Source organism: Gorilla gorilla, chromosome 13, assembly GCF_029281585.2.
Source record: "Gorilla gorilla gorilla isolate KB3781 chromosome 13, NHGRI_mGorGor1-v2.1_pri, whole genome shotgun sequence".
Lineage (NCBI taxonomy): Eukaryota > Metazoa > Chordata > Mammalia > Primates > Hominidae > Gorilla > Gorilla gorilla.
In genome coordinates this window covers 117830211-117857371 of record NC_073237.2, presented here as the reverse complement: position 1 = coordinate 117857371, position 27161 = coordinate 117830211, and the positions used below count along the sequence as shown (strand labels likewise).

Below are 27161 nucleotides of genomic sequence, written 5' to 3'. Positions count from 1 at the left end.
TCTCCAACTTTGGGCATCTAATTCGCATGTTTAACTGCCCAATGGGCATCTTTGTTTTGAATGTCTCAAAGGCACTGCAAACTCAACAAGTCCAAGCTAGAATTATCTTATGGTGGCTTTCCATCACGGGTCACTGTATGAATGATGGTGCCACTAGCTGAGAGAGTAAGGGAGAATGAATGTTTGGGGAGGGGAGAGATAATGAGTTTAGTTCCATGCTAAATGGTTCAGAGCAGTCCAGAAAGATAAGGATTAGAAGTTGCATTGGGTAATTAGGAGATTACTGGAACATACTGAGAGCAGTTTTGATGGAGTGGAGGGTAGGCAAGCTAGATTGCTGATAGGTGAGGAGGACATAATGAAAACAATGAGGATAGTCAGCTCTTTCTCTTTTTTTGAGATGGAGTTTTGCTCTTGTTGCCCAGGCTGGAGTGCAGTGTCATGATCTCAGCTCACTGCAACCTCCGCCTCCTGGGTTCAAGCGATTCTCCTGCCTCAGGTTCCCAAGTAGCTGGGATTACAGGCATCCACCACCACGCCCAGCTAGTTTTTTGTATTTTTAGTAGAAATGGGATTTCACCGTGTTGTCCAGGCTGGTCTCGAACTCCTGACCTCAAGTGATCCACCTGCCTCAGCCTCCCAAAGTGCTGGGTTTACAGGCATGAGCCACCATGCCTGGCCCAGGATAGTCAACTCTTTCCAGAAGTTTATTTGAGGTCAGGAGAGGCCAGGTGTGGTGGCTCACACCTGTAATCCCAGAACTTGGGGAGGCCAAGGTGGGCAGATCACCTGAGGTCGGGAGTTCGAGACCAGCTTGGCCAACAAAGTGAAACTCCATCTCTACTAAAAATACAAAAATTAGTTGGGTGTGGTAATCCTGTAATCCCAGCTACTTGGGAGGCTGAAGCATGAGAATTGCTTGAACCCGGGAGGTGGAGATTGCAGTGAGCTGAGATGGCACCACTGCACTCCAGCCTGAGTGACAGAGCAAGGCTCTGTCTCAAAAAAAAAAAAAAAAAAAAGAATGATGTAGATTTGGTCCATGCACTGAAGGCAAAGGGGTCATCATGTAGTATGCTCAACCCAGGTTTCTTTCTTTTCTTTCTTTCTTCCTTTATTTGTAAAAGATGGGGTCTTGCTTTGTTGCCCAGGCTGGGGTACAGTGGCTATTCACAGATGTGATCTCATTACCAATCAGCACGGGAGTTTTATCCTGCTCCATTTCCAACCTAAGTCAGTTTACCCCTCCTTAGGCAACCTGGTGGTTCCCCACTCCCAGGAGATCACCATATTGATGCCAAACTTAGTGCAGACACCTGATCTATCTGCATAGTACACTGCAGGCCAGAACTCCTGGGCTCAAGTGATCCTCCCACCTCAGCCCCCTGAGTAGCTGGGATGGTAGGTGTGAGCCACCATGCCTGGCAACCCAGAATTACTTCTAAAAGTCCTTTCAGTTCTAAAAAGAAGAAGTGAATATCTGTTGTCTAAATCTCCAGCCAAAGAGCTGATTGGCTCAGCTTGTCCAAATGTGGCGAGGAGACCACAGACCTCTGTCACGTGCAATCAGACCCGGCCATGGGAGTTTCCAAGGCTTGGGCTTTAGCAGCCATTATGCCAGTTTTCATTGCCAAACAGAGTCTCAGGAGGCAGAGGCGGTGATGGCAGTGGGGTGGAGACCCATTGCCTTCTGTTCAAATTTTGTGCCACAGGGCAACCCCACACAGACATCCACAAGAGACTTTGGGGGTGTGCACGTACTTCCTGGGGTTCCTCTCTGAAACCCTGTGTGGCTGACAGATATGAATGGCAGGGAAAAGCATGGGTCTAACTCAGAGAGTGAGTGGTCTGAGATGGAGGAGGAGATTCCAGAGAGAGTGAGCCTAGCGGCTGGGTGCGGTGGTTCACGACTGTAATCCCAGGATGCTGGGAGGCCAAGGCAGGCAGATCACCTGAGGTCAGGAGTTCAAGACCAGCCTAGTCAACATAGCGAAACCCCGTCTCTACTGAAAATACAAAAATTAGCTGGGCGTGGTTGTGCGTGCCTGTAATCTCAGCTACTTGGGAGGCTGAGGCAGAAGAATCACTTGAACTCGGGAGGTGGAGGTTTGCAGTGAGCTGAGATTGTGCCACTGCACTCCAGCCTAGGCAACAAAACAAGGCTCTGTCTCAAAAAAAAAAAAAAAAAAAAAAATTAAAGAGAGTGAGTCTAGGAAGCTGAAGGAGGATGGGGTATCCAGGAGGATGTGGTCAAGAGGGGTGAATAGTGGAGAGGTTGGGTAGAAAAAATGGATCCTGGAAGACAGCGGCTGACAGAGATCAGAGTGGGTTGACAGTAAGACCCCCGAGGGAAACAAAAATAATTATAAAATTATTATGATAAGATTTCTGTACACTGATGCATAATTTCAGAAGTAAGACCATGTACTCATCTCACGTGAGCCTCACAAAAGCCCTGAAGTTGGCAGAACAGAAATGATTTTCCCCATTTTGCATGTGGGGAAACTGAGGCTTAGAGTTTTAATGTCTTGGGCGAAAAACCTCAAAAATTAAGTAGCAGAACTGAGGCATGAAAGCCGGGTCCTGAAGCCAAACATAGGGTGGCTTGGAGCCCTCGTTGGGCACAGGTAGGGAATGGAGGTAGTTCACGAGGTAGCAGCTGCAGTGACCTTCCCTGGGGCATAGCAGGGCTCCTTCCTGGCTTTACTCAGACTGAAATCAGCCAGAAAGAGTGAAAAGCAGCAAATGGAAGAGGCTGGGCAGAGAGAGGCCAGATCCTGTCCTGCAATCAGTTCCTTTTTTTTTTTTCTTTGGAGACAGAGTCTCGTTCCGTCACCCAGGCTGGAGTGAAGTGGCGTGATTTTGGCTCACTGCAACCTCCACCTCCCAGGTTCAAGAGATTCTCCTATCTCAGCCTCCCAAGTACAGGCACACGCCACCACACCCAGCTAATTTTTGTATTTTTAGTAGAGACAGGGTTTCCCCATGTTGGCCAGGCTGGTCTCAAACTCGTGACCTCAAGTGATCCGCCTGCTTCGGCCTCCTAAAGTGCTGGGATTACAGGCACAAGCCACCACACCCGGCCTCAAGATTAGTTCTTAATAAGAATTTTTCAATCCACCTCTGTCTCAGTGCTCTCATCTTCAGGGAGGCCTGCTTTAAAAGCCCTGAACTCGACCGGGAGCGGTGGCTCACGCCTGTAATCCCAGCACTTTGGGAGGCCGAGGCGGGCGGATCGCCTGAGGTAGGGAGTTCAAGACCAGCCTGACCAACATGGAGAAACCCCGTCTCTACTAAAAATATAAAATTAGCCAGGCGTAGTGGCCCATGCCTGTAATCCCAGCTACTAGGGAGGCTGAGGCAGGAGAATCGCTTGAACCCGGGACGTGGAGGTTGTAGTGAGCCGAGATCGTGCCATTGTACTCCAGCCTGGGTAACAACAGCGAAACTCCATCTCAAAAATAAAATAAATAAAATAAAATAAAATAAAATAAAATACCTGAACTCGGCTCCCCTTAGGGGTGAGGCACTGAAAAGAGCTCTGGGCTCAATGTGAGGTGGTCACGTGCCACCCTGTGCTGGTGCTGCTAGCTATGGGTACTGTGGGACAGTTTCCCCATCAGCCAAATGGTACAAGGCCCAAGTCTAGCCAGCTTCTCTCTGAGCAACGCCTGCAATGAAACAAAAGCAGGAAAAAAAACTCTAAACACACAGGAAATGGATGCTCCAACCAAAAACCTGCAAGGGAAATGCAGCTGTTGTTCCCAAAGAAATCCCAACTTGGGGGCCCCTCTTGCCAATTTGGACACCAGGAACTGAGGCGCTGGAAGAGGTACCTGTTCCAGAGACTCATATGGTGAATCAGATACACATTCAGCATTCACTGAGCTACCACAAATCCATTCATTCATTTATAAATTCACCCAGAATTTACTGAGCACCTACTAGGTCCTGGGCTAGATACCTGAGATGTCACCATGAACAAGATAGACACAATTCCTGCCCACATGGAGGCCATAGCTTAGCTTGGGAGACAGTTGCACATGGCTGAGCATGGTGGCTCACACTTGTAATCCCACTTTGGAAGGCAGAGGCACGCAGATCACTTGAGGTCAGGGGTTCGAGACCACCCTGGCCAACATGGTGAAACCCCATCTCTACTAAAAATACAAAAATTAGCTAGGCTTGGTGGTGGGAGCCTGTAATCCCAGCTACTCAGGAGGCTGAGGCATGAGAATCACTTGAACCCAAGAGGCAGAGGTTGCAGTGAGCTGAGATGGCACCACTACACTCTAGCCTAGGTGACAGAGCTAGATGCCATCTCAAAAAAAGAAAACAAGAAAAAAAAAAAACTAATTGCACAGTGACAGCCACAAAGAAGTGCAGAGCGTGTATAACAGGGGCCTGATCCTGGCCAGGGAGGTGGCCAGGGAAGGCTTCCCTGAGGAAATGACCTTTCCACTGAGCCCTTCAGGAGTTATAGGGGGAACCGGGTAGAGAGTTTCAGGCAGAGGGAAGAAGCAAGGAGAATCAATCGTCCTGCTCTTCCTCCAGCTGTTCTGGAATCTAGACGGCCCTGGTGGCTGGAGGGGCACAGAGAAAGGAGCAAGCCTGGGGCGAAGGGTGATGTTGAGGCTGGCAACATCTGTGAGCAGAGGAGCAGCTGCCTGACCTTCTCCTGCCCCAGGGAAACCATGAGTCCTCAAGTGGCAGGCCAGCTGTCCTCTGAAGGAATTCTCCTGGCATCTGTGGGAAAAGCCAAGACACTTTCAAAATTAGGAGTGGGGTAGCTTTTAAGGAGGCCTGGCTCCCCGAGAGCAGGGACTGGGCCTGGGTTTGCTTGTGGTTGCCTAAATCTCTGGCTGTTTATAGATTGGTGTTTGATGTAGCAAACTCTGTCTGATATTGGTGTTTGATGTAGCAAACTCCGTCTGCGTATATTCACCAGAGCCATGCAGAGAAAGGGAGAATTAATATTTCTATGTGCACATTTAATCAAGTGCTTAGGAATTCATTCCAGGGCATGAAAATTCAACATAGGAAGTGCTCAGAAAATGTTTGGGGCAGCTACATTGAGTAGCAAATGAGAAGGCATATAGGCCAGAGGTCACGGTTGTATGCAACAGAGGGAGATTTCAGCTCACTGAGGCAGAAGATGCCTGTCTTGGAAGGGACGTTTTGTTGTTGACAACATCCTTCAGAAGGCTAGAAAACAAAGCTGGCCAGAACCAGTAAAGGCTGGGCAATAAACACAAGGTATTGTATAGGAGCTAATTCTAGCTCTTGCTGCTGTGAGTAACGTTGCTCTAGCACCTGCCTCCATGCGGCTTCCTTAGGTTGCAGAGCCACTAACTGGCCAGGCCTAGGCCACTCCTGCATTCCAGGTGTAAGTGAATGGACTTGGGGAGGATCTGGCCCGTTGTGCTCTGGTGGTGGGTGAGGGGTTGCTGATACTAAACTGGGCAGCCACAAGACCACTGATGCCACCAGAGATGGGGGACCTTCTCTGCCACAGAATTCTGTAGTGCCACAGAATTCTGCTGGCCTAAGGAGGGTCACAGGGCCACAGCCGAGGGAGGGCAAAAGCCTTCTGGGGAGGTTTCAGATGAGATCGGGTGCGTTCAGAGTGGTATGGCCATAGACTTTCTGGGGAGCTTTCAGAACAGCAGCCTGACATTGAGCACTTTAGTGAAACTCAAAATCCGCCTGTGTAAAATAGGTTGGTTTTTAGAGCTAAGTGTCTATTGCCTGGCATGTGGTACTATTGAATGGCTGTGCTGTTATCATTATTATTAGTAGAAGTAATAGTAATTCCACCCAGCTGTTACCACAGCAGTTATGTCCTCGAGGGAAAGAGAACCAACACAAGAAAATCTAGAGAAATTCAGAAGTAACCACACACATTGATACATAGAAATTCTTCGCAAGTTCCTTTAAATGTTTGTCTCCTCAGTATACTGAAACGGGGATTTGATTTACCAAAAATAATCAAATACATGAATGAGTCACCATTTTACAGACCCTTGATACCTACTGTTAAAGAAAGTAGTTCTTTTGCAGGAGCAGACAGAGCTTCTTAGAGATCCCAGACTTGCTTCACTAAGGAAGGCTTAGCAAAGGAAGAAGAAAGTTCACACTCCTGGGACTGGGGGCAACCCCACCCCACCCCCAACAAACACACACACATCCCCAGGAGAGTTGGGCTTCACCACCATACTCTTCCCTGCCACCCGAAGAATGCAGCTTCCCACAAACACAGAACGCCTGCTGGCAGTGTTGTGCTAGGAAGTGTTTCATGACCAGCTCTTTGAAAAATGGAAGCTCTGGTATGTGGTCTTTGCCAATTTCTATAGTGTCAATATTTCCACCAAGGCCAATTTCAAGTTACCACCACTTGAGGAGCTGGGAGTAGGTGCACAGTAGCACATTGATGTATAGTATTTTCCACTCTGACTAGATACAATAGATGTAAGTAACTTCAAGAGTATAAAATGAGGCTGGCCACAGTGGCTCACACCTGTAATCCCAGCACTTTGGGAGGGGATGGTTTGTGTACGGGAGTTTGAGACCAGACTGGGCAACATAGTAAGACCTCACCTCTAAAGAAAATAAAGGATTAGCTGGGCATGGTGATGTGCACCTTAGTCCCAGCTACTGGGGAGGCTAGGGTGGGAGGATCGCTTGAGCTCAGGAGACAGAGGCTGCAGTGAGCAGTGATCATGCCACTGCCCTCAGCCTAGGCAACAGAGTGAGACCCCGTCTCAAAAAAAAAAGAGTATAAAATATAATAAAGTAATTAGGAAGTGATGAGTTTTTATGATTACCTTTGTTCCTAATACAGTTCATTTAATTGTAAGTTTATATAATTAAATTTTTTAATAAGGCCTATGTTTAACAACTGGGTTACCAAATTCTTGAAAATTTAACACGCAAGCCAGCGTGAACCAACTCCATCACATTGCTGGCTTGGGGGATCCCAGAAAGAGGTCGGCACAAAGAGGTCATCCCTAAATAGTGACCCCTATCCCTCCTTATCACTTTCAAGATGTCAACATCCTTGTTTTGTTTTGTTTTGAGACAGACTCTCGCTCTGTTGCCCAGGCTGCAGTGCAGTGGTATGATCTCAGCTCACTGCAACCTCCGCCTCCTGGGTTCAAGCGATTCTCCTGCCTCAGCCTCCCCAGTAGCTGAGATTACAGGCATGCACCACCATGCCTGGCTAATTTTTTTGCTTTTTGAGACGGAGTTTCACTCTTGTTGCCCAGGCTGGGATGCAATGGAGAGGCCTTGGCTCACTGCAACTTCCGCCTCCCGGGTTCAAGCGATTCTCCTGCCTCAGCCTCCCAAGTAGCTGGGATTACAGGTGCCCACCACCACACCTGGCTAATTTTTGTATTTATATTAGCCGAGACAGGGTTTCACCATGTTGGGCAGGCTGGTCTCGAACTCCTGACCTCAGGTGATCCACCTGCCTTGGCCTCCCAAAGTGCTGGGATTACAGGTGTGAGCCACCATGCCCAGCCCCAGCATCCTTTATTTGTCTTATAACCCTTGCGTTTGGTTCAGAGCTGAATCCCCAGGGTTTAGAACGGTGCTAGCCTGCATGTAGTAGGCCCTCAATGAACATGAACTGATTAAATGAAGAGAGGCAGAACATGGAGACTTCAAGAGTTCACATCCTAACAGGCTAAGGCGGGAGGATTGCTTGAGGCCAGGAGTTTGAGACTACAGTGTGCTATGATCATGTCTGAATAGCCACTGCACTCCAGCCTGAGCAATGCAGTGAGACCCTGCCTCTAAAAGAAAACTTTAAACACACACACACACACACACGCACGCACACACGCACACACACACACATCCACAACCTGCCTCTGGTTGAGCCTGTTTCTGCATCTGTAAAATTAGGTTCCCTTCAGCTATAAAAAGTCTATACCTGGTAGGCCTGGTGCGGTGGCTCACGCCTGTAATCTCAGCACTTTGGGAGGCTGAGGCAGGCGGATCATCTGAGGTCAGGAGTTCAAGACCAGCCTCGCCAACATGGTGAAACACCATCTCTGCTAAAAATACAAAAATTAGCTGGGCGTGGTGGCACGCACCTGTAATCCCAGCTTCTTGGGAGGCTGAGGCAGGAGAATCGCTTGAACCCAGGAGGTGGAGGTTGCAGTGAGCTGGGATCATGCCACTGCACTCCAGCCTGGGCGACAGAACGAGACTCCACCTCAAAAAAAGAAAAAAGTCTATACCTTGTAAAGACATCCTTTCTGCACAGCACGGCCAAACAGAGATCCTCAGTGGGGCATTTTCAAGGGTGGGCACTAGTGCGCTGGTTCTTAGGACTGTAGGTTTGATTCTTTAGCTTTTTTTTTTTTTTTTTTTTTTTTTTTTTTGAGACAGAGTCTCACTCTGTCACCAGGCTGGAGTGCAGTGGCGCGATCTCGGGTCACTGCAACCTCTGCCTCCCGGGTTCAAACGATTCTCCTGACTCAACCTCCTGAGTAGCTGGGATTACAGGTGCGCACCACCAAACCCGGCTAATTTTTGTATTTTTAGTACAGACAAGGTTTCACCATGTTGGTCAGGCTGGTCTCGAACTCCTGACCTCATGATCTGCCCACCTCGGCCTCCCAAAGTGCTGGGATTAAGGTGCGAGTCACCGCGCGCAGCCTGAGCCTCATCTTTAACTCATGAGGCTCAGGGGCAGAGGTGGGAACAGAGATCAACCCAGGACCAACATCTTCTCCTGCATCTCACTGCTGTCCTCTCTGAAAAGTCGTCCCCTCTGGGGCAAACTGGGAATGGGCTGAGGACTCTTCCTTTGCTAGTGAATCTGGGTGCAGCTGGTGGCCTTCTCTGTGTGCCCGACAACCTGGGGCAAGAGCCAACCCCCAAATCCATCTGCTTTGGGGCAGCATCGAGGATTTCCTGTCTCTTCCCCCAGAGTTTTCTTTCCTGGCTGTGGGTGGCTCAGGCTAGTCTTCAGATTCGTTTTCTGAGACATGCGGCATGGACCTGGTCCGAAGAGCAAATAGGGGTACCTGAGTTCTGCTCACCTCTTCTGCAGATGGGCAAACCGGGAAAGGAAAGTCATCCAGACACCAGATTAAACAAATAATGAGACAATTATAGCTCATGTGTACTGGCCATTTTTTTTTACTCATGCTGGACATATTCTAGCCACTTTATAAAAGCCCTGCCTTTTATGCAGCTAGAAAAGCCAGGTGGTAGGGATTGTTATCGTTCTAGTTTTACAAAGGAGGAAACTGAGGCACGAAAAGATTAAGACATTTGTAGGGCCACATGGTATGGGAGAGACTTGGGACTGAGACACAGGCAATGAGATGGTGCCCTTCATCACAGCAGCGTGCCGCCCGCACAAAGAAACCTCACAGAGAGCAGGGAGCCAGCCCCCTGGGCAGCCCCCTCACCCAACAGATGGGAAACCCTGGCCCAGAGGGGTGTGGGGCCTTCCCTAGGCTCACTGGGTCCAGACTGGAGCCCAGGAGTCCTGACTGCTGTCTTAGTGCTCTCTGCACACCATCTGGGGCTCCACCATCCCCAATCACCAGGGGACCTCCTGAGACTGGGAACCTGTTCATTGTGCACTGCGGACCTCCTACGAATAGACCCACGTGGGTGTGGTGTAGGTGGTCCAGCCAGATAGCAACAGTGTCCTCCTCCCACACTGAGAAAGGTCTTGGGGCATGGAGTTCTGGCTTCAGCTGTAAAGTTCAGAAACACTGTTCTCCTGTCAGATCGCCCTTGCAGCAGAGAAATGGGCCACTCATCAGCCTCTGTCACATATCCTGTTTGTGAGCCTGGACTCAAGTGGAGTTTTAGGTGAAGGGCAAAGGGCGTGGAAGCAGAGCCTTCCTTACTGAAATACAATTATCAGAGGGGAAAAGAGCCTAGAAGTTTCCCCCTAAACCTTTGTTTTGTGGATGCGGAAACCGAATGCAAGAACCTATCCTAGTTCATGGTGTGCGCAGGAATCACAAATGGGTTTTTGGTGGTGGTGGTGGTGGTGTTTTGAGATTATATCATCTTAGAATGGGTGAGCTAGCAGAAACCCAAGCTGTTCCTCAGTCCACTTCCCCATGTTCCACAGATGTGATCTGAGGAAGTGGGTGGATGTGGGTGCAGAGGGGAGGGGACCTTCCCCACTTCCCTCCTTCTTTGAGCCTCTGTATCTTCATGTATAAAATAAAGCCCAAGGCCCTGCTCTGCTGATCCCATACAGACATCCACCAAAGGTCTTTGTGTGTGCTAATCAGCGTGGAGGCTAGCACTGAGCGGGAGTGGGCTGCTGGGCTGTCTCCTATTTCTCTCCAGAGCCCGGCCTGAGTCCCAGGTTTGGGGAACCTTGTCTTCACCCCATTGCTTTCCTATACACCGCCATCCACTCAGCACTGACTACATTTTGGCAACTCCCTCTATCCCATCAACTCAGGAAGACACGTATGTCAAAGGAATATAATGCTAGACGCTTTACACGTGACAACACTTAACCTTCACAACAACCTTGCAAAATCCTGTTCGTTCACTAGTTAGGACGGAATACTGAAGTTCTGAAGGAGGCTGCCTGGGGACTCTGTCACATAGCCAGTGGGGTGGGGGACTCTCGGGGGATTGTCCCAGCTCCTCACGGTTTTCCTGGAGGCTCCATTCTGTCTGCCTGCCTTGTAGCCAGCACTGAGCAGAGGGCAGGGGAGCCAGAGAAGGTAGGCCCATGTGGCCTGGGACCAAGGACACCCTGGCAGGCAGACCCGTTGGCTGCCCTTCGAACTCGTATTCTTTTAAGATTTGTTCAGCATTTATCTGGGGTGGGAAAACGGATTTGCAATGAATACAAATCATGAGCTTCTTCCAGATTCCAAATTCCATTCTACACCGGACTGTTTTCCAGAAGCAGAAGGAACAGAAATTCACGGACAGAGTCACTTTCCCAGGGGCAGTGAGTTAATGTCCTGGAGAAACACTGGCTGTTCCTTGCTTTTCTGTAGCTCTCTGTTTCTCTTTAGTTTGTGTTTGAGCTTTTCCAAGCCAGACGGCTTCTGGTGAGGCTCATTAGAGGGTTTATTTTGGTTCTGGTTTTGTTTTAAATTGCCTTAAATATAGACAAGAACAGCTAGTCTTAGAGAGGAGGACCACTCTGCGTGTCATTTATTTTGACTGAGCAGCTTGGTGTGTACTTCACTTGGCATCCTTGAACTTAGTTCCTTGTATTAAATAAGGAAAGTATCGCTCACATTTACATAATAGCAACAATGAATTTTTTCAGACTGTCAGTGTCAGAGAACCACCAGATTTATTTACTTAAATAACTTTCTGTCTGGTTACAAAAGTAATATGTTCTCATTGCAGAACATTTGAAAAATGTAGACGGCGGCGGGACCTATAATCCCAGTATTTTGGGAGGCTGAGGCAGGTGGATCACCTGAGGTCAGGAGTTCGAGACCAGCCTGACCAACATGGTGAAACCCCGTCTCTACTAAAAATACAAAAATTAGCTGGGCATGGTAGTGGGCACCTGTAATCCCAGCTACTTCAGCCTGGGTGACAGAGCGAGACTCCGTCTCAAAAAAAAAAAGAAAAATGCAGAGGTAGAAGGGAAAAACAGACCACTCTCCCACAATCTCCTTGCCTGGTGTTCACCACTGTTGCCATGTGAATCTAGTTCTGGCCAGAATGTTTTCTTTTTTTAATTGTCGTAAAATATACATAACATGAAATTTACTATTTTAACCCTTTTTACAATTTTTTAATAGATTCAGTGGGTACAAATGCAGTTTTGTCACATGGATATACTGCATAGTGGTGAGGTCTGGGCTTTTAGTGTATCCGTCACCCAAATAGTGAGTATTGCACCCAATAGGCACAATGAGCCCAAGTCTACGCTCATAACCACCATGTTCTGCAGCCCCTCAACCACCCTGAGAGGTGGGGATTATGATTATCCCCTTTACACAGATCAGGAAGCCAACCAAATTGCTCTCTTATTTGCAAGCATCGTCAAGTAGGACTTTTTCTACCTCTCTAAACATGTTTAGGATTAAATGAATAGCAACAACTTGCAACCTTTGTGTCTGTAGCATTCTTTGCCAAGAACACTTAATCCTCACACCTCCACAGAGGTAAGCAGGTTGGAGATCGTGACCTTTAAGTTTCCCAGCAGGAAGTGACCTGGGACACGAAGCCAGGGCTCTTTACACTTGGTCTGCAGCCGCCTCTACAACACTGAGGCCCTATAATTCTCCAACTCAGGATGTGGAAGATGGACAGATACTGAATGCTGGCTGTTATCTGATAGATCCATGGGCTGTTCGGGCTGTAATGACGAGATTAATCAACTCGGGGCTGGGCACGGTGCCAAGCTCTTACCTGGGCAGCCTCTGGACAGCTTTGATCAGCAGGACTCCAGCCCGAGGCTCATTTGCTACGGTTCTCTGGCTTCCAATTAAGGAATGACCCTAAATGTGTGCTCCTTTGTTTTGAGAGTCTGAGGATGAAAGTGTGTCAGGGAAGGAGGAGAGCCGTGTTTGAATTTTCTAGAAATTGAATTGTCTGCCTTCCAGGTTTGCACACTCTCTGCTGAGCTGTGGCTGACCAGCCAGGAGCCTTATTCATCTGATCAGTAGTGTTCCCTGGAGGCGCCTGGGTAGGAAGAACAGCATTGGCTCCAACGAAAAGAGGTCCCAGCTGGTGACCTCGAATGAGTCACTGAGACTCTCAGAGCCTCTGTATGTTGACCTTTGAAAATAGTGAAGGGCCCTGTCCTACCACTTCACAGGTGATTGTGACGATCCATTGAGATAAAAGAGAGAGGCTGCTCTGTAAACTGTAAAGTGGGAGGCACATGAGACCGGGGATCACTGCTTGCTCATGGAGAGGACCACTTTATCTCATCCTAGCTCTTTAGGTTTCGAAATCAATTTTCCTTCCCTTCCCCACTGACCATACATAGGTCCATGAATGGCTTTTAAAATTATTTTTCTTTTCTTTTTTTTGAGACAGAATCTCGCTCTGTCACCTAGGCTGGAGTGCAGTGGAGCGATCTTGGCTCACTGCAACCTCCTCCCCGCCTCCCAGGTTCAAATGATTCTCCTGCCTCAGCCTCCAGAATAACTGGGACTACAACACGTGCCACCACACCCAGCTAATTTTGTAATTTTTTTTAATTTATTTTTTTGAGATGGAGTTTTGCTCTGTTGCCCAGGCTGGAGTGCAGTGGCACAATCTTGGCTCACCGCAAACTCCACCTCCCAGGTTCAAGCAATTCTCCTGCCTCAGCCTCCTGAGTAGCTGGGATTGCAGGCGCCCACTACCATGCCCTGCTAATTTTTATATTTTTAGTAGAGACGAAGTTTCACCATATTGGCCAGGCTGGTCTTGAACTCCCAAACTCAGGAGATCCACCCACCTCAGCCTCTCAAAGTGCTGGGATTACAGGCATGAGCCACTGTGCCCAGCCGATTTTTAAATTATTTTTTTGAGACAGGGTCTCATTCTGTCTCCCAGGCCGGAGTGCAATGGTGCAATATTGATTCCCTGCAACCTCCGCCTCCTGGTCTCAAGTGATCCTCTCACCTCAGTCTTCTGAGTAGCTGGACTACAGGCACATGCCACTATGCCCAGCTCATTTTTACATTTTTTGTGGAGATGGGCTGTCACTGTATTGCCTAGACTGGTCTCCATCTCCTGGGCTCAAGGGATCCTTCTGCCTCAGCCTCCCAAAGTGCTGGGATTACAGGTGTGAGCCACTGTGCCTGGCCTCCTAGATCATTTTAGCACAACAGATTGTCCCTGAGCCCCTCCTGAGGTGTTTGTGGTGCCTGGGATTGGGGAGGCAGGGCCCATCCAGGTCCTGTGGCCCTAGTGGGGAAAGACAGTGCCCAGGAGAGCTCAGCTCCCAGCAGGAAGATTTCTGATTTCTGTTACTTTTTATTCTTTTTTTTTTTTTTTTTTTTTTTTTTTCAGATAGAGTTCCGCTTTTGTTGCCCAGGCTGGAGTGCAATGGCATGATCTCGGCTCACTGCAACCTCTGCCTCCCAGGTTCAAGGAACTCTCCTGCCTCAGCCTCCTGAGTAGCTGGGATTACAGGCATGCACCACCATGCCCAGCTAATTTTGTATTTTTAGTAGAGACGGAGTTTCTCCATGTTGGTCAGGCTGGTCTCGAACTCCTGACCTCAGGTGATCCACCCACCTCAGCCTCCCAAAGTGCTGGGATTACAGGTGTGAGCCGCCGTGCCCAGCCACTTTTTATTCTTTTTTTTTTTTTTTTTTGAGACAGAGTCTCACTCTGTCTCCAGGCTGGAGTGCAGTGGCGCAATCTTGGCTCACTGCAACCTCCGCCTCTGGGTTAAAGCAATTCTCCTGTCTCAGCCTCCTGAGTAGCTGGGGTTACAGGCACATGCCACCACACCCAGCTAATTTTTGTATTTTTAGTAGAGACGGCGTTTCACCATGTTAGTCAGGCTGGTCTCAAACTGCTGACTTCAGGTGATCCACCTGCCTCAGCCTCCCAAAGTGCTGGGATTACAGGCATGAGCCACCGCCCCCTGCCAGTTTGTCCTATTTTTGAACTTTAAATAAATGGAATCATCCAGTGTGTACCTTGTATGCTGGGTTTCTTTCACTCAGTGCTGTGTGTGTGAGATTTTCCTTGACGTGAGTAGCTGTAGCTCGCTCATTCTCATTGCTCTAGGTAGAATCCCATTGTGGGACTAGGTGACAACTTACCTGTTCTGATGATACGCCTTGGGAGAGCATCTAGTTTGGGGTGTGCTATGAATTTTTTTTTTTTTTTTTTTTGAGATGGAGTCTTGCTCTGTCGCCCAGGCTGGAGTGCAGTGGCATGATCTCGGCTCACTGCAAGCTCTGCCTCCCGGGTTCAAGTGATTCTCCTGCCTCAGCCTCCTGAGTTGCTGGGACTACAGGTGCCTGCCACCACACCCGGCTAATTTTCTGTATTTTTAGTAGAGATGGGATTTCACCGTGTTAGCCAGGATGATCTCGATTTCCTGACCTCATGATCCACCCGCCTCGGCCTCCCAAAGTGCTGGGATTACAGGCCTGAGCCACTGCACCCGGCCAACTATGAATATTCTAATGCATGTGTCTTGGTGAACATCCACACACTTTCGTTTGGGTGTGGAACTGGGAGCAGAACAACAGGATAGGCAGGTGGGCATCTGTTTGGCTTAAATAGTTAGCCACAGGAAGGATTTAAGCAAGGTATTAGGAAGACTTCTGGACCCTAAAGGTTGTGGCCAAATAACTCATCCCCTTAAGAGGCGGAAGCTGTGAAATTTACTTCTGGGGAATGGGAGGAAGAGGCTGGATTAGGCACTACTGAGTGACCGGGGGGCCAGTCCTTGATTCCTTCCTGTCTGGCTTTGGTCCCCTGTCTTCATTCTGGGGTTTCCAGACTGTACTCCCTGGAGATGTCTCAGCCATGTGGGAGGATGAGGAAGGGGCTTTGAGCATCATTTCCCTGCTTTAGCCAAAGGACTCCGTGTGCTCTGTTTCAGGTCGTGGGGATTCTGAGAATGATTTTGTTTGCTTTTTGAAAAAGTTTTAGCTGTTTCGACATTTGAAAATCTACTGCCCACCGGGCATGGTGGCTCACACCTGTAATCCCAGCACTTTGGGAGGCTGAGGCGGGTGGATCACGAGGTCAAGAGATCGAGACCATCCTGGCCAATGTGGTGAAACCCTGTCTCTAATAAAAATACAAAAAAATTAGCTGGGCGTGGTGGCATGTGCCTGTAGTCCCAGCTACTCGGGAGGCTGAGGCAGGAGAATCACTTGAACCCGGGAGGCGGAGCTTGCAGTGAGCCGAGATCGTGCCACTGTACTCCACCCTGGGGGACAGAGTGAGACTCCATCTCAAAAAAAGAAAAAGAAAAGAAAAAAAGAAAGAAAGAAAATCCACTGCCCCTAGGTCCCTTCCAGCTGCAAGATTCTATTTTGGGAGCAGGAGGTAGGTATGGGAAGGGTTAAGCATTACTCAGCCGAAGAGCGGAGTTGAGCCTTGGTGACCTTTTAAAGTTCTTGTAGTGTGCTTTGTGCTGTGGGAGATCCCGTAACATTCTATAAAAATGTAGTGTTCAAACCAAACAGCGACTTCTGAAGCCTAAAAGATGTAGAGGAAGGACTTAACTTTGAGGAACATTTAGGTAGAATTTCCACCAGTCTTGAGGACTCTCAAGATAGCCCTTTATCCACTCCTCTGTGGTGTGTGTGTGTTTGTGTGTGTGTGTTTAACGTCTCCATTGGCTGGTCCTAGGAGCAGTCACTTGAAGTTGTTTGGGTCCAGAATGGTTTCCATTTTTATCCAGGAGTGTGTGATGTGGGCCCCCTTGTTGTCCCTCTCAAGGGTGGGTGGTGGCCTTTCCTCCTCCCATACTAGGCCCAGTTTGGACCATGGTTTTGCTTGGCAAGGAGGCTGGGCCACTCATGGATCCAGAGAGGAACATTTCTGCCTTGGCACACAGCTCTGAGTCAACAGGCCTGATAAACAGCTCATTTCCCAAAGGCCTGCAAGAAACAAAGCCCCTGGCTGCTGAGGGCTCTGTCTACTCCCCACCTCCTGAAACAGCTGTTTATTCTTTTGACAGGAGTTGAAACCAGCACCTTCCCTTTCTCTGAGTCCTGCCTCCTTCTGCAGAAGGGAGCTCAAAAGAACTTTGTTGTTTTGCCTTTTACTCTGGGGTGAAAGCGGCAGATGATGAGATACGTGAGATGGTGAAATTATTTGCTTCTGCCATGCTGGGGTCACGGGTGGATCCCCCTAAACTCTCGGTGGCCCCCTCAGTAGTTTTGGAAGAGGACCAAGTCCTTGTCTCTCCAGCAGTGGATCTGGAAGCAGGATGCCGGCTCAGGGACTTCACTGTAAGTTCAGCTTTATTTTGCTCCCCTGGCAGGACCTCACAGGGCTGCAGCCAAGCTGCAGCCTGGAGTTTTTCCTGAAGGATTTAAGTTGTTAATGCAGGAGCAGGGGGCGAGTCTTGGGGCTCAGGGGTGAAGTTATGGATGGAGGCAGAGCCCTCTCAGAATTGTGTAGCATCTTTCATTTATCTTACTTTGGTTCTCTGGGGAAAACCCTTGCAGTGATTTCTAGACCAGGCAGCATGGAAAAGCTGGCTGGATTCAGCCTTTAGATTTCCCAAAGGGGATTCGAGAGAAAGCACTGTAAGATATACTTCAAAGAACAGGTCGTTCCATTTGAGATGGCTGGAGCGACAGTGGGCCATGTATTCAGTCTGAGACCTGTCTCTTATTTTCTTGTGTCTGTTTACTCTGACCCTTATAATGAAAAACAAAACTGGAGACAACCTTCCATGCACTTCCCCTGCTTCCCCGTGAATTGTATCATGGAAGCATTTCCTTGTAAGACCCACCAGCTCACTGAGGTCTTAGGATAATAAGGCACTCTTCCTCCTTACACCCAGCACCATCCCTATGCCAAGGGCTGGGCCTGGGAGGCAGGCATTTTAAATCTGGCACCAAGACTTCTGGGCATGCCCAGTGATCTCTGGCAAGCTATGCCCCTTTGCTAAAGCTCAGTTTCCTCAGCTAAAAAAGCTACACTAAGGCCACCGCACTGACCATTGTGAGGAATAAACAAGATGCTGTGAGTGAGGACACCCCACACCACGCACACAGAAGGTGCCTGGAAATGCTAGGAGAGTTGAGCTGATGCTCACCAGCTGGTCCAAGGAAGAGCTGGCCCCACAGCAATTAACCCATGCAGAAGCCTTCATGTTTTCTAGAGCAACAGAGTGGTTAAAAGAGAGGGCACTAGAGCCTGGCTCCCTGGATTTGAACCCCAACTCCACCACCTTATGCTATGTGACACCAGGCAAGTTACTTCACCTTTCTGAGCCTCTGTTTTCATATCTGTGAAATGGGGATAATAATAGAGTAACTTCACTGGGTTGTCATGGGGCTTAACTAAGAGACTCCTGAAAAGGGGTTTAGCCCAGGGTCTGGCCTGGCCTAGCTTGATTGCGGAAAATACAGGTGTTGCAGGGTTTGAAGCTGATTCCATTTGGGGAGCCCTCTTTAAGAAGAAGAAGGGGCTGGCCGTGGTGGTTCATGCCTGTAATCCCAGCACTTTGGGAGGCTGAGGCGAGCAGATCACGAGGTCAGGAAATCGAGACCATCCTGGCTAACACAGTGGAACCCCGTCTCTACTAAAAAAAAAAAAAAAAAAAATTAGCCGGGCGTGGTGGCGGGTGCCTGTAGTCTCAGCTACTCAGGTGGCTGAGGCAGGAGAATGGCATGAACCTGGGAGGCGGAGCTTGCAGTGAGCAGGGATTGTGCCACTGCACTCCAGCCTGGGTGACAGAGCAAGACTCTGTCTCAAAAAAAAAAAAAAAAAAAAAAAAAAAAAGCAAGGTTGCAAATGCAATGTTAGGTATGGAACTAAGTATCTGGAATATGAGAAGCGATATCACAACAAATAACAAAGACTGACAAACATTCCAAATATAACAAAATCCAGAAAACAATGACATAAGAAAATGATGTAAAACTAATACAAAAATGATTAGTATTACTTAACTGTCTGATACACCTGTCATGTTTGGGCTACATACTCTTTGACTGTCACATTATCTGACAACAGTTTTCTAGAATCATTTCCAATAAAAGAGAAAAGACAGATAAATCAGTTTTGCCTGTGGCATGGTTAATCAATGGGTGCTTATTATTACTGAGAGTTTAGAGGAATTTATTTTAGCTTCCCAATTTGTTATTGGTGATGCCACTTCTCTAAGTCATTTGACAGTTTCTCAGGTGGCTCCAGCCAGATCATGAGAAAACTCAGCCCTGGATCCTTGCTAGGCACAGTGAGGCAGACGAACCTGGGTGGAGCACGAGGTGGCTGTGAGACCTGGATCACAGTGACGCCTGAGCAGGGAGCAGAGAGAGCAGTGTGTAGTTCATCTCCTTCTTCTTGAGGCCAAAGGAGGAGGGGCCCAGGTGCTCAACAAGGTCCACCTGGGACCGGTTGTTTCTGGGACCTAGGTGGGTGTGCAGGTAATGGGTCAGCACCCCAGCTCAGCCTGCAGCCCCTGGACAGGCACTGAGGCTAGAGAGCGACTCTCCCAGGCAAGGCAACACTCTTTACCTCTGGGAAGCATTTGGGGCTTTCTCATGCTCACCCTAATGGGAAATCAGGCCCAGTCTTGCAAGGGGGCTTGTGCACGTGAGGACCCTGACACCTAAGCTTCATTAGCTCCTGGTAAGTCAGCCTCGGCATTCAGTGCATATTGGTTGGTGGTTCCTATGCATGATCTGAGCCAAAAGGCTGAGAAGTGATAGTTGATGAATCCTATCATTTGATCATCACACCAAGGAGCCCGTGGAGGTCACTGCAGCAGGGTGAGCTCTATGTGGCTAAAAGAACTGCCCTCAAAAAATGAGGTTTACATCCCTGAGGCTGATTTCTCATGCACATCCTGGGTTCATCAGAGAAGCCTACTGGGGAATCTTAGCTCCAAAGGACTTGTTTCTGGGCCAAGGAATCTGAGGCCAGAGAAACTCGTGACGCCAGTTTAGAAAGCTGGCACTGTGTTGGTGCTGGGGCTGACCTGCAGGACTATGACAAGGCTGGGGATGGAGTGAGGCGGGGTGGAGCAAGGAGGTGGGGTGGGGTGCAAATGGAGGTGCAGCTGGTCTGGTCAGAGCTGTGTTCCCGGGATAGAGCGGGGCGTGGAGCTGACTTTATCACAACATGCAGTTGGCGTGTGGACTCGCTCCTGACTGTTCTGAGAGATGCTGCCCATCAAGATTCCCCTCTCAGATGAACTCACAGCCCTGCTTTCACACCAAGCTCTGAGCCATGCATTTCTGAATCTCTCCCATTAAAAAGCATCATCATTATTATAGGTACTGTGTGGGGGGCATTAACAGACCATGGGCACAGTATGCTTTCAAGAACCCTTTGAGGAGTGTGTTAGAATCTCCATTTTGTATATGTAAATAGAGGCTCAGAGCGTTAAAGTAACTGGCCTAAGGTGTACATCTAGGACTCTGCTGATTTAAGAGTCTTTGCTCTTAGCCTAATTTTTACCTGGAATGCTGGAGCTGAACACTCTCCTTTATAATCAAGGATATGGAGGACTAAAGACTAGAGTCTTGTCCAAGGTCAATAATACCCAGTTAATTACTGCACCCTTCCCCATTCCCTTACCTGTTTTCCTTCTCTTTGCAACACTGTCACTACCTGACATTATATATCCTGTTGAGTCTCTTGACTCCCATTGGAACAGAAGCTCTACGATAATCTTGTTCACTAAAGCATCTCCAGTTCCAAAAACCATCTGGAGCACAGTAGCCTAGTCCATGTTTGTTAATGAATCCATGGCAGAGCAGAACTGGAGTGCCTCAGAACTCTCCTTACTCATTTGTTCACCCCAAACACTTGTGTTACAGGAAGGGGGTCTGGATCCAGACCCTAAGAGAGGGTTCTTGGATCTCACTCAAGAAAGAATTGAGGGTGAATCTGTAAAGTGAAAACAAGTTTGTTAGGAGAGTAGAGGAATAAAAGAATGGCTGCTCCATAGGCAGAGCAGCCCCAAGGGCTGCTGGTTGCCCATTCTTATGGTTATTTCTTGATGACATGCTAAACAAGTGGTGGATTATTCATGGCTCCCCTTTTTAGACCATATAGGGTAACTTCATGACATTGCCATGGTATTTGTAAACTGTCATGGTGCTGGTGGGAGTGTAGCAGTGAGGAGGACCAGAGGTCACTCTCGTCGCCATCTTGGTTTTGGTGGGTTTCAGCCGGCTTCTTTACTGCAAACTGTTTTACCAGCAAGGTCTTTATGACATGTATCTTGTGCTGATTTCCGGTTTAATCCTGTGACTTAGAATGCCTTAACCATCTGGGAATGCAGCCCAGTGGGTCTCAGCCTTATTTTACCCAGCTCCCATTCAAGATGGAGTTGCTGTTGTTCAAACGGCTCTGACACTTGGGATGCTCCTACTGGGAGCCAGGGCCTGTGCCAGTCTGGACCCATCACAATAGCCTGAAAGTGATTAAGGCTCAAGCGGAGAACGGGTGGGCTCTAGGGGCCTGATGTAGGAATCTCAGGCTGGGAGGAGAATTCTTTAGCCTGCAGACAGGTGGAGCCTGCGGAGAAGGCTTGGTTTCTCCTGCCACCACTTTCACCCTGCCGGATTCCTGCTCTCTGAGATAATGACTTTTCCATGGCATCCAAGTGCATGGCATTCAGCTGAGAGGTTCACCTTTTCCCCTGGCACGAGATGGAGAAGATAGGATCTGCTAGAATTCCTTTCAGAGTGGAATTCTGTTTGGAAGGAATTACCTTGACTTCGCCCTCTTGGGGTGGAACTGTGAGATTCTCAGAGGGTGTGTGTGTTGTTCTGTGTGAGAAGGATTGGAGGTGGGTGGTAGGGAAGAATTCACTTATGGGCCATATGGAAAAGTCTGTCTGTCACTACAGGGAAACAGAAGCGGAAAAGGAGGAGGGTGAGGGTAGAGTGAGGAAGGTGGAGAAATGACAGGCTGTACAATGTGACCCTGCCTTGCAAAATGCCTCTATATTTTTAGCATAATCTGCACACGTTCCAGGAATGGGGGTGAGAGTGCTTGCATTTGGGAAGCAGTGCAGGTGCTGAGTTCTGGTTAACTGAGTTCTATAAATGGTCTGGGGCCATAGGATGGATTCAGAGAGAAAGTATAAGAGTATTAAGGCAGAGGGTCTGAGAGATGGCAGGAGGGCTCTGGACCATTGCAGGCCGTGCAACTGGGGCTGGCCAAGTTCACCCAGTCTTCTGAGGGGTGGGACCCAGGGGACATCAGGGTTCCACTCTCCCACTTAAGACAGGGTGTTAATACTTGGCAGGTCGTAATTCTGTGCTCCACCCCTTGAAAGGAGAATTTTAGAACTTTCTTTTCTTTTCTTTCTTTCTTTCCTTTCTTTTCTTTCTTTCCTTGTTTCTTTCTTTCTTTCTTTCTTTCTTTCTTTCTTTCTTTCTTTCTTTCTTTCTTTCTTTCTTTCTTCCTCTCTCTCTCCCTCCCTCCCTCCCTCCCTCTCTCTCTCTCTCTCTCCCCTTCTCTCTTTCTCTCTTTCTTTCTTGCAGGATCTCACTCTGTTGCCCAGGCTGGAGTGCAGTGGCTTGATCACGGCTCACTGCAGCCTGGACCTTCCCAAGCTCTGGTGATCCTCCTACCTCAGCTTCCCCAATAGCTGGGACTACAGATATGCACCATCACACCCAGCTACTTTTTGTAGAGAGGGGGTTTCCCCATGTTGCCCAGGCTGGTCTTGAACTCCTGGGCTCAAGCAATCTGCCCATCTTGGCCTCCCAAAGTGCTGGGATTACAAGCATGAGCTACTGTGCCTGGCCCAAACCCATGTTTCTTACTGGTGAGTAGGACAGTGAACCACCAGTCTTCAGAATTACACAGTTGAAAATTCAGAAAGACAAACACACAAGGGAAGAACTTTTAGACCACAATGGCTGCCAAATGCCTCATTTTTTTGCCCAGAGAGAAAAATAAAAATGTTTTAAAAGACCCATTGGCCACCCTGCCAACCTTTCCTCCCTGGAGGCTTGGATTCCAGATTCCAGGAAGCATGTCACCGCCTATTTGTAGTGCTTTGCTAAGGATGCAAAATTGGCTCATTCGGATGGCTTCCAATTGTAAGTCTTTTTTTTTTTTTTTTTTTTTTTTTTTGAGATGGAGTCTTGCTGTCACCTAGGCCGGAGTGCAGTGGCATGATCTTTGCTCACTGCAGCCTCTGCCTCCCGGGTTCAAGTATTCTCCTGCCTCAGCCTCCCAAGTAGCTGGTATTACAGGCACGTGCCGCAACATCCAGCTAATTTTTGTATTTTTAGTAGAGAAGGGGTTTTTCCATGTTGGCCAGGCTGGTCTCGAACTCCTGACCTCAAGTGATCCGCCCACCTCAGCCTCCCAAAGTGCTGAGATTACAGGCTTGCACCCGGTCATCCAATTGTAAGTCTTAAACAAGAGTAACGATTGACCACAGCAAAAAAGCAGGCAGATTCAAGCCATAGATAAGCTCCAGAAAGAAGTGGGCTTCGAAAGTTGCTTCTGATGCTAATTTTTGGAATAAAAAAAAATCAAAAACACCTGTGTATTTGGAGCAGGGATTTGGAGGTATGTCTGATTCGAGCTATCCCTGATGTAAGCGCCAATGTTTCCAACCGTGAGAGTTTTCACCTTTCTCTGCCTAACGTTCCTTACAATTTGCATTTGATCCTCAGCAGGTGGGGTTGGCAAGGCTTGGGACACACAGCCAGCCTCTCTGTTGCCTCCTTGGCACACACAGGGGGTTGTAGCAGCGCCTGAGGCTTGATCAAAGAGAATCAAAGTCACATCCCACTTCTGAGGCATCCTTAATCAGGCTATGACACAGAACAGATGGGTAAACCTTTCGAGTCCTTCATTTGCATTTATTTGCACTTCATTGTATAACATGTTCTTATTCCAAATCCCTCCTTTCTTTCCTTCAAATCTGTTTTGAGCACTTGCTAAATACCAGGCACTGTGCTATCTCATTGCATCCTCCCAACAGCCTGTTTTATGGCTATCAATAATAAGAACTAGTGGACTTTTTTTTTTCTTCTGCATTTATATTATGCCATGCACAGTGCTAAATATTTTATGGACAACATTATCTCTTGTAATCATCACTATTAATTTAATGTGATCCAGTAGAGGTCCACAATCCCTTATCTGAAACCCTGGGGCCAGATGTGCTGGAATTCAGAATTTTTTGGACATGGATTATGTATCATATATAACATTCCTGGCGCAGCAGCACCACATAATAAAATACATCAATATTTATGCATAGAAATGTTTAAACAGTCTCACTCAGTGGGATAAAGATTATAAATGGCCTCATGTCAGTTAGGGCCTTGATGCCAATTGAATTACAAAAAGGTGTTGGGTTTTCAGAGCTTTCTGGAGTTGTTGATGAGGGCCACTGCTCAGGGTTACCCAGCTTCATTTGTCAAAGTTGAGACTCACATCCCCACATCACTCCAAAGCCTGTGGCTACCACCATCGCCACTTCTCTGGAAGTGAGGACATTGGCACAGAGAAGTGGCCACAGCCTTAGGTTTTTGCACCCGAAACCAAGACTTTTCCAGCACTCAATGCTAGTGCTTCGGATGCAGACTCTAGTGACTTTTCTCAGCAGTGGGGGATGAGTTGCCTGCAGCCATCTGCCTTTTCTGACTTTGCCACGGGTCTGGGGCTATATGTGCTGGCTCATCTGGTACTTAGAGGGAAGAGGCCTGAGACTGAGCTTTACCCAGCAAACTGGTCATCTCAGGGTCTGTGGAATACTGCCCATCACAGTTGTGTGGAAAGCTGGAAGTTGGGTTATAACATCGAATTCAGCCCGGCTTTTTTGTTTCCAAACAGAGCTCACTTTTTGAAGATCCCACTCTTTCTCTTCTTTAACTGGATTTCATAATAAAGGGTTTGTAAGATATGAGATCTGAGTCTGGAATCATCTAAGAAATCTCTTTGAAAAGAATTGGAAAATGACCTGTGTCCAGAGGACAAATTTAAGTATCATTCTTATTTGATTTCATTCACTCAGCAAACATTAATGGAGTGCCTCGTGTGCTCTATGTGAGGCACTGGGGATTCAGGGTTGAATAAAACACACCTCCTGCACTCAGGAAGCTCACAGACTAACTGATACCAGAGGCAGAGCCACCTCCAAAAACAACATGTACAGCAACGTGAATAGAGACAGGGGGAGCCCAAGAAGAGAAGGGGGACTCAGCTGCTGGGTGGGCAGGGGTGGGATGTGGTTTCACAAAGCAATGGCATTTGGTGTGTGGCTGGCCACTGTCTCCTCTTAGCTTCCAGAGGTCCACAGTCTTGGTTTTCTTCCTCCCTCCCGGGTTTCTTCTCAATCCTACTTCAAAATGTTGACATTTTCAGGCTTCAGCCCAGGGCCAGCTTCTTTCCTTTTCCTCTCTCTACGTTCTCTCACAAGGTAACCTTGTAACCGCCCAAGGGGTTCACCTTGCCCGCTGCCTAGACAGAGCTTATTTATCAAGACAGGGGAATTGCAAAAGAGAAAAGAGTAATTCACACAGAGCCAGCTGTGCGGGAAACTGAAGTTTTATTATTACTCAAATCTGTCTCCCTGAAAATCTTATGACCTCCAGAATAATGGCTGGTAATATTTAGAATTCCAGCCCCTCTCATTCTAACTTGGTGGCTGGTGGCCTTCATTCATTTTACAAGAACAGTTTAGCTTTTGGGAAGGGCTATTATTTAAACTATAAACTAAATTCCTTCCCAAGGCTAGTTAAGCCTACGCCCAGGAATGGATGACAGGTTAGAGGTTAGGAGTAAGATGGAATTGGTTAGGTCTGATGTCTTTCACTGTCATAATTTATTTAGTTATAATTTTGCAAAGACAGTTACAGCCTCATTCATTTCCTTCACATTAACTACCTTCCATATGTGAACAACTCTTCCAACTGCATGTCTAGCCCATATCTCTGTTGAACTTCAGACTTGAATGTCCGTTTGCCTCTTGTCATCTCCATTTAGGAGTGTGTAGACACCTCAAAATTAACATATTCAAGTGGTAACTCATGATTCTTACCCCTCGAACCAATTCCTCTTCCATTCAACCCATCTCAGAAAATGCTACAATTGTCCACCTGACTGCTTAGACAGAAACCTTGTTTCTTTCTTCTCCCTTGTCCCTGACACCTACATGACCAGCCAAATCCTATCAATTCTCTTGCCAAGGTATATTTTGATTAATCTACCACTTTCCATCTCTCTACCTCCTTTTTAACACAGGCCACTGTTATGTATTCTTTTATGTGATGATCAGTCCAGTGTGATCACAAGAGGAGACACAGGAAAAGCTCAGGAAAAAACAATGTTTATTATGCTCACGGGTCCCAAAGACAGGAGGCATAGCACACCACATGGGACCACATGGGACCACATGGGAAAGACACGAGAGTGGTCAGGAGACAGAAGACAGCCAGCAAGGGGAAGACTGAGGCCAGAGCCCTTATTGGGGTTTCCATGGGAAAGACAGTGCAGGGTGAACAGTTTAGGATGGACTAGTTTGAGTAATTTCAGAGGGCTTCAAGCTCTAGGGATGGCCCCTAGTTGTCCGGTACCTGGCCCTGATGGGATGCTTAAGGCCAAGTCATATTGCCTCCTGGGATGTGCAGGGCACGTGAAGATCTACAGCTCAGGATTGGTTCATTTGTATATCAAAGGCATGCTTCTAGCTGAGCCCTGGCTATCTCTAAGAACTGGCTAGTCATAGAAGAGGACATTATCTCCTCAGCCAGAGAGGTTTTTGAAGATGTAAAAACATCATAACATATAGCCAAGAAAAAAACATGTATGCAATACAGCCACCCCTTCGTTTTGGCCATCAGAGTAGTCTGCCACCTCATTCTCCACGCTGCTGTCAGCTCTGATCCACCCTCCACACCCCAGCACACAGGCAGGCATCTCTGCATGAAGTTAAATCTGGTTATTCTCTGGCTTCCAAGGTGCTTGTGGCTCCCTTTCCTCCCTCCCATGCCTTTCATGGTCTATTTGCCCTGTCCGCCATCCTGTTGCCAACTAGCACCCCTCCTTGGATCCAGCCATGCTAAGGTGAGAGTATTTTTCTTCTTTAATGCTGTCTGTTTAAATACAAGAAGTTTTTTCACCTGTCAGCCTGTTACATATGCTGCTCCCAAAATAGTCTCATTCCTTCTTATGGTGCTTTTCATCCTTTTCCATCCCTCTTTATCCCTTGGGACTCGACTTTACTTTTACCTACACAGTGAGCCTTCCCTGATCACCCACATTAAAGTACTTCCTGGCCTGTTATTCTTCACACAGCACCCCTGCTTTTTTAAGCAGTTTCACACAGCGATCAGGGAATATCTATGCACCTGCTGGGTACCATTTTTTTTTGCTTGCCTGTGAGTGTGATGGGGCTACGCTGGGGGTAGCTGGGAAGTGGATGAGGCCTAGCTTGTAAACCCAGGGTCATTTTCTCCTCTGAGCAAGGGAATGTGTTATCAGTATACCAACGGCATGGAGGTTGGGGATGGGGTGGCTCCTCACAGTCACGAGATAAACGGTGGGGCGATCGGACT

The 27161-nt window shown here is 48.0% G+C and overlaps 1 pseudogene across 2 annotated transcripts in view; it reads left to right on the top strand.

Moving 5' to 3' along the window:
* Window positions 1–27161, top strand: part of GGTA1 (glycoprotein alpha-galactosyltransferase 1 (inactive)) — a 54651-nt pseudogene that overhangs the window by 3569 nt on the left and 23921 nt on the right. Inside the window, exon 2 of one of the 2 annotated variants that reach the window (NR_132143.4) lies at window positions 16622–16895. The exons of the other annotated variant lie outside the window; for it this stretch is intronic. The product of NR_132143.4 is annotated as a glycoprotein alpha-galactosyltransferase 1 (inactive), transcript variant 2 (transcript). The remainder of the gene's footprint in view (window positions 1–16621; window positions 16896–27161) is intronic. 2 annotated transcript variants of the gene reach the window in all.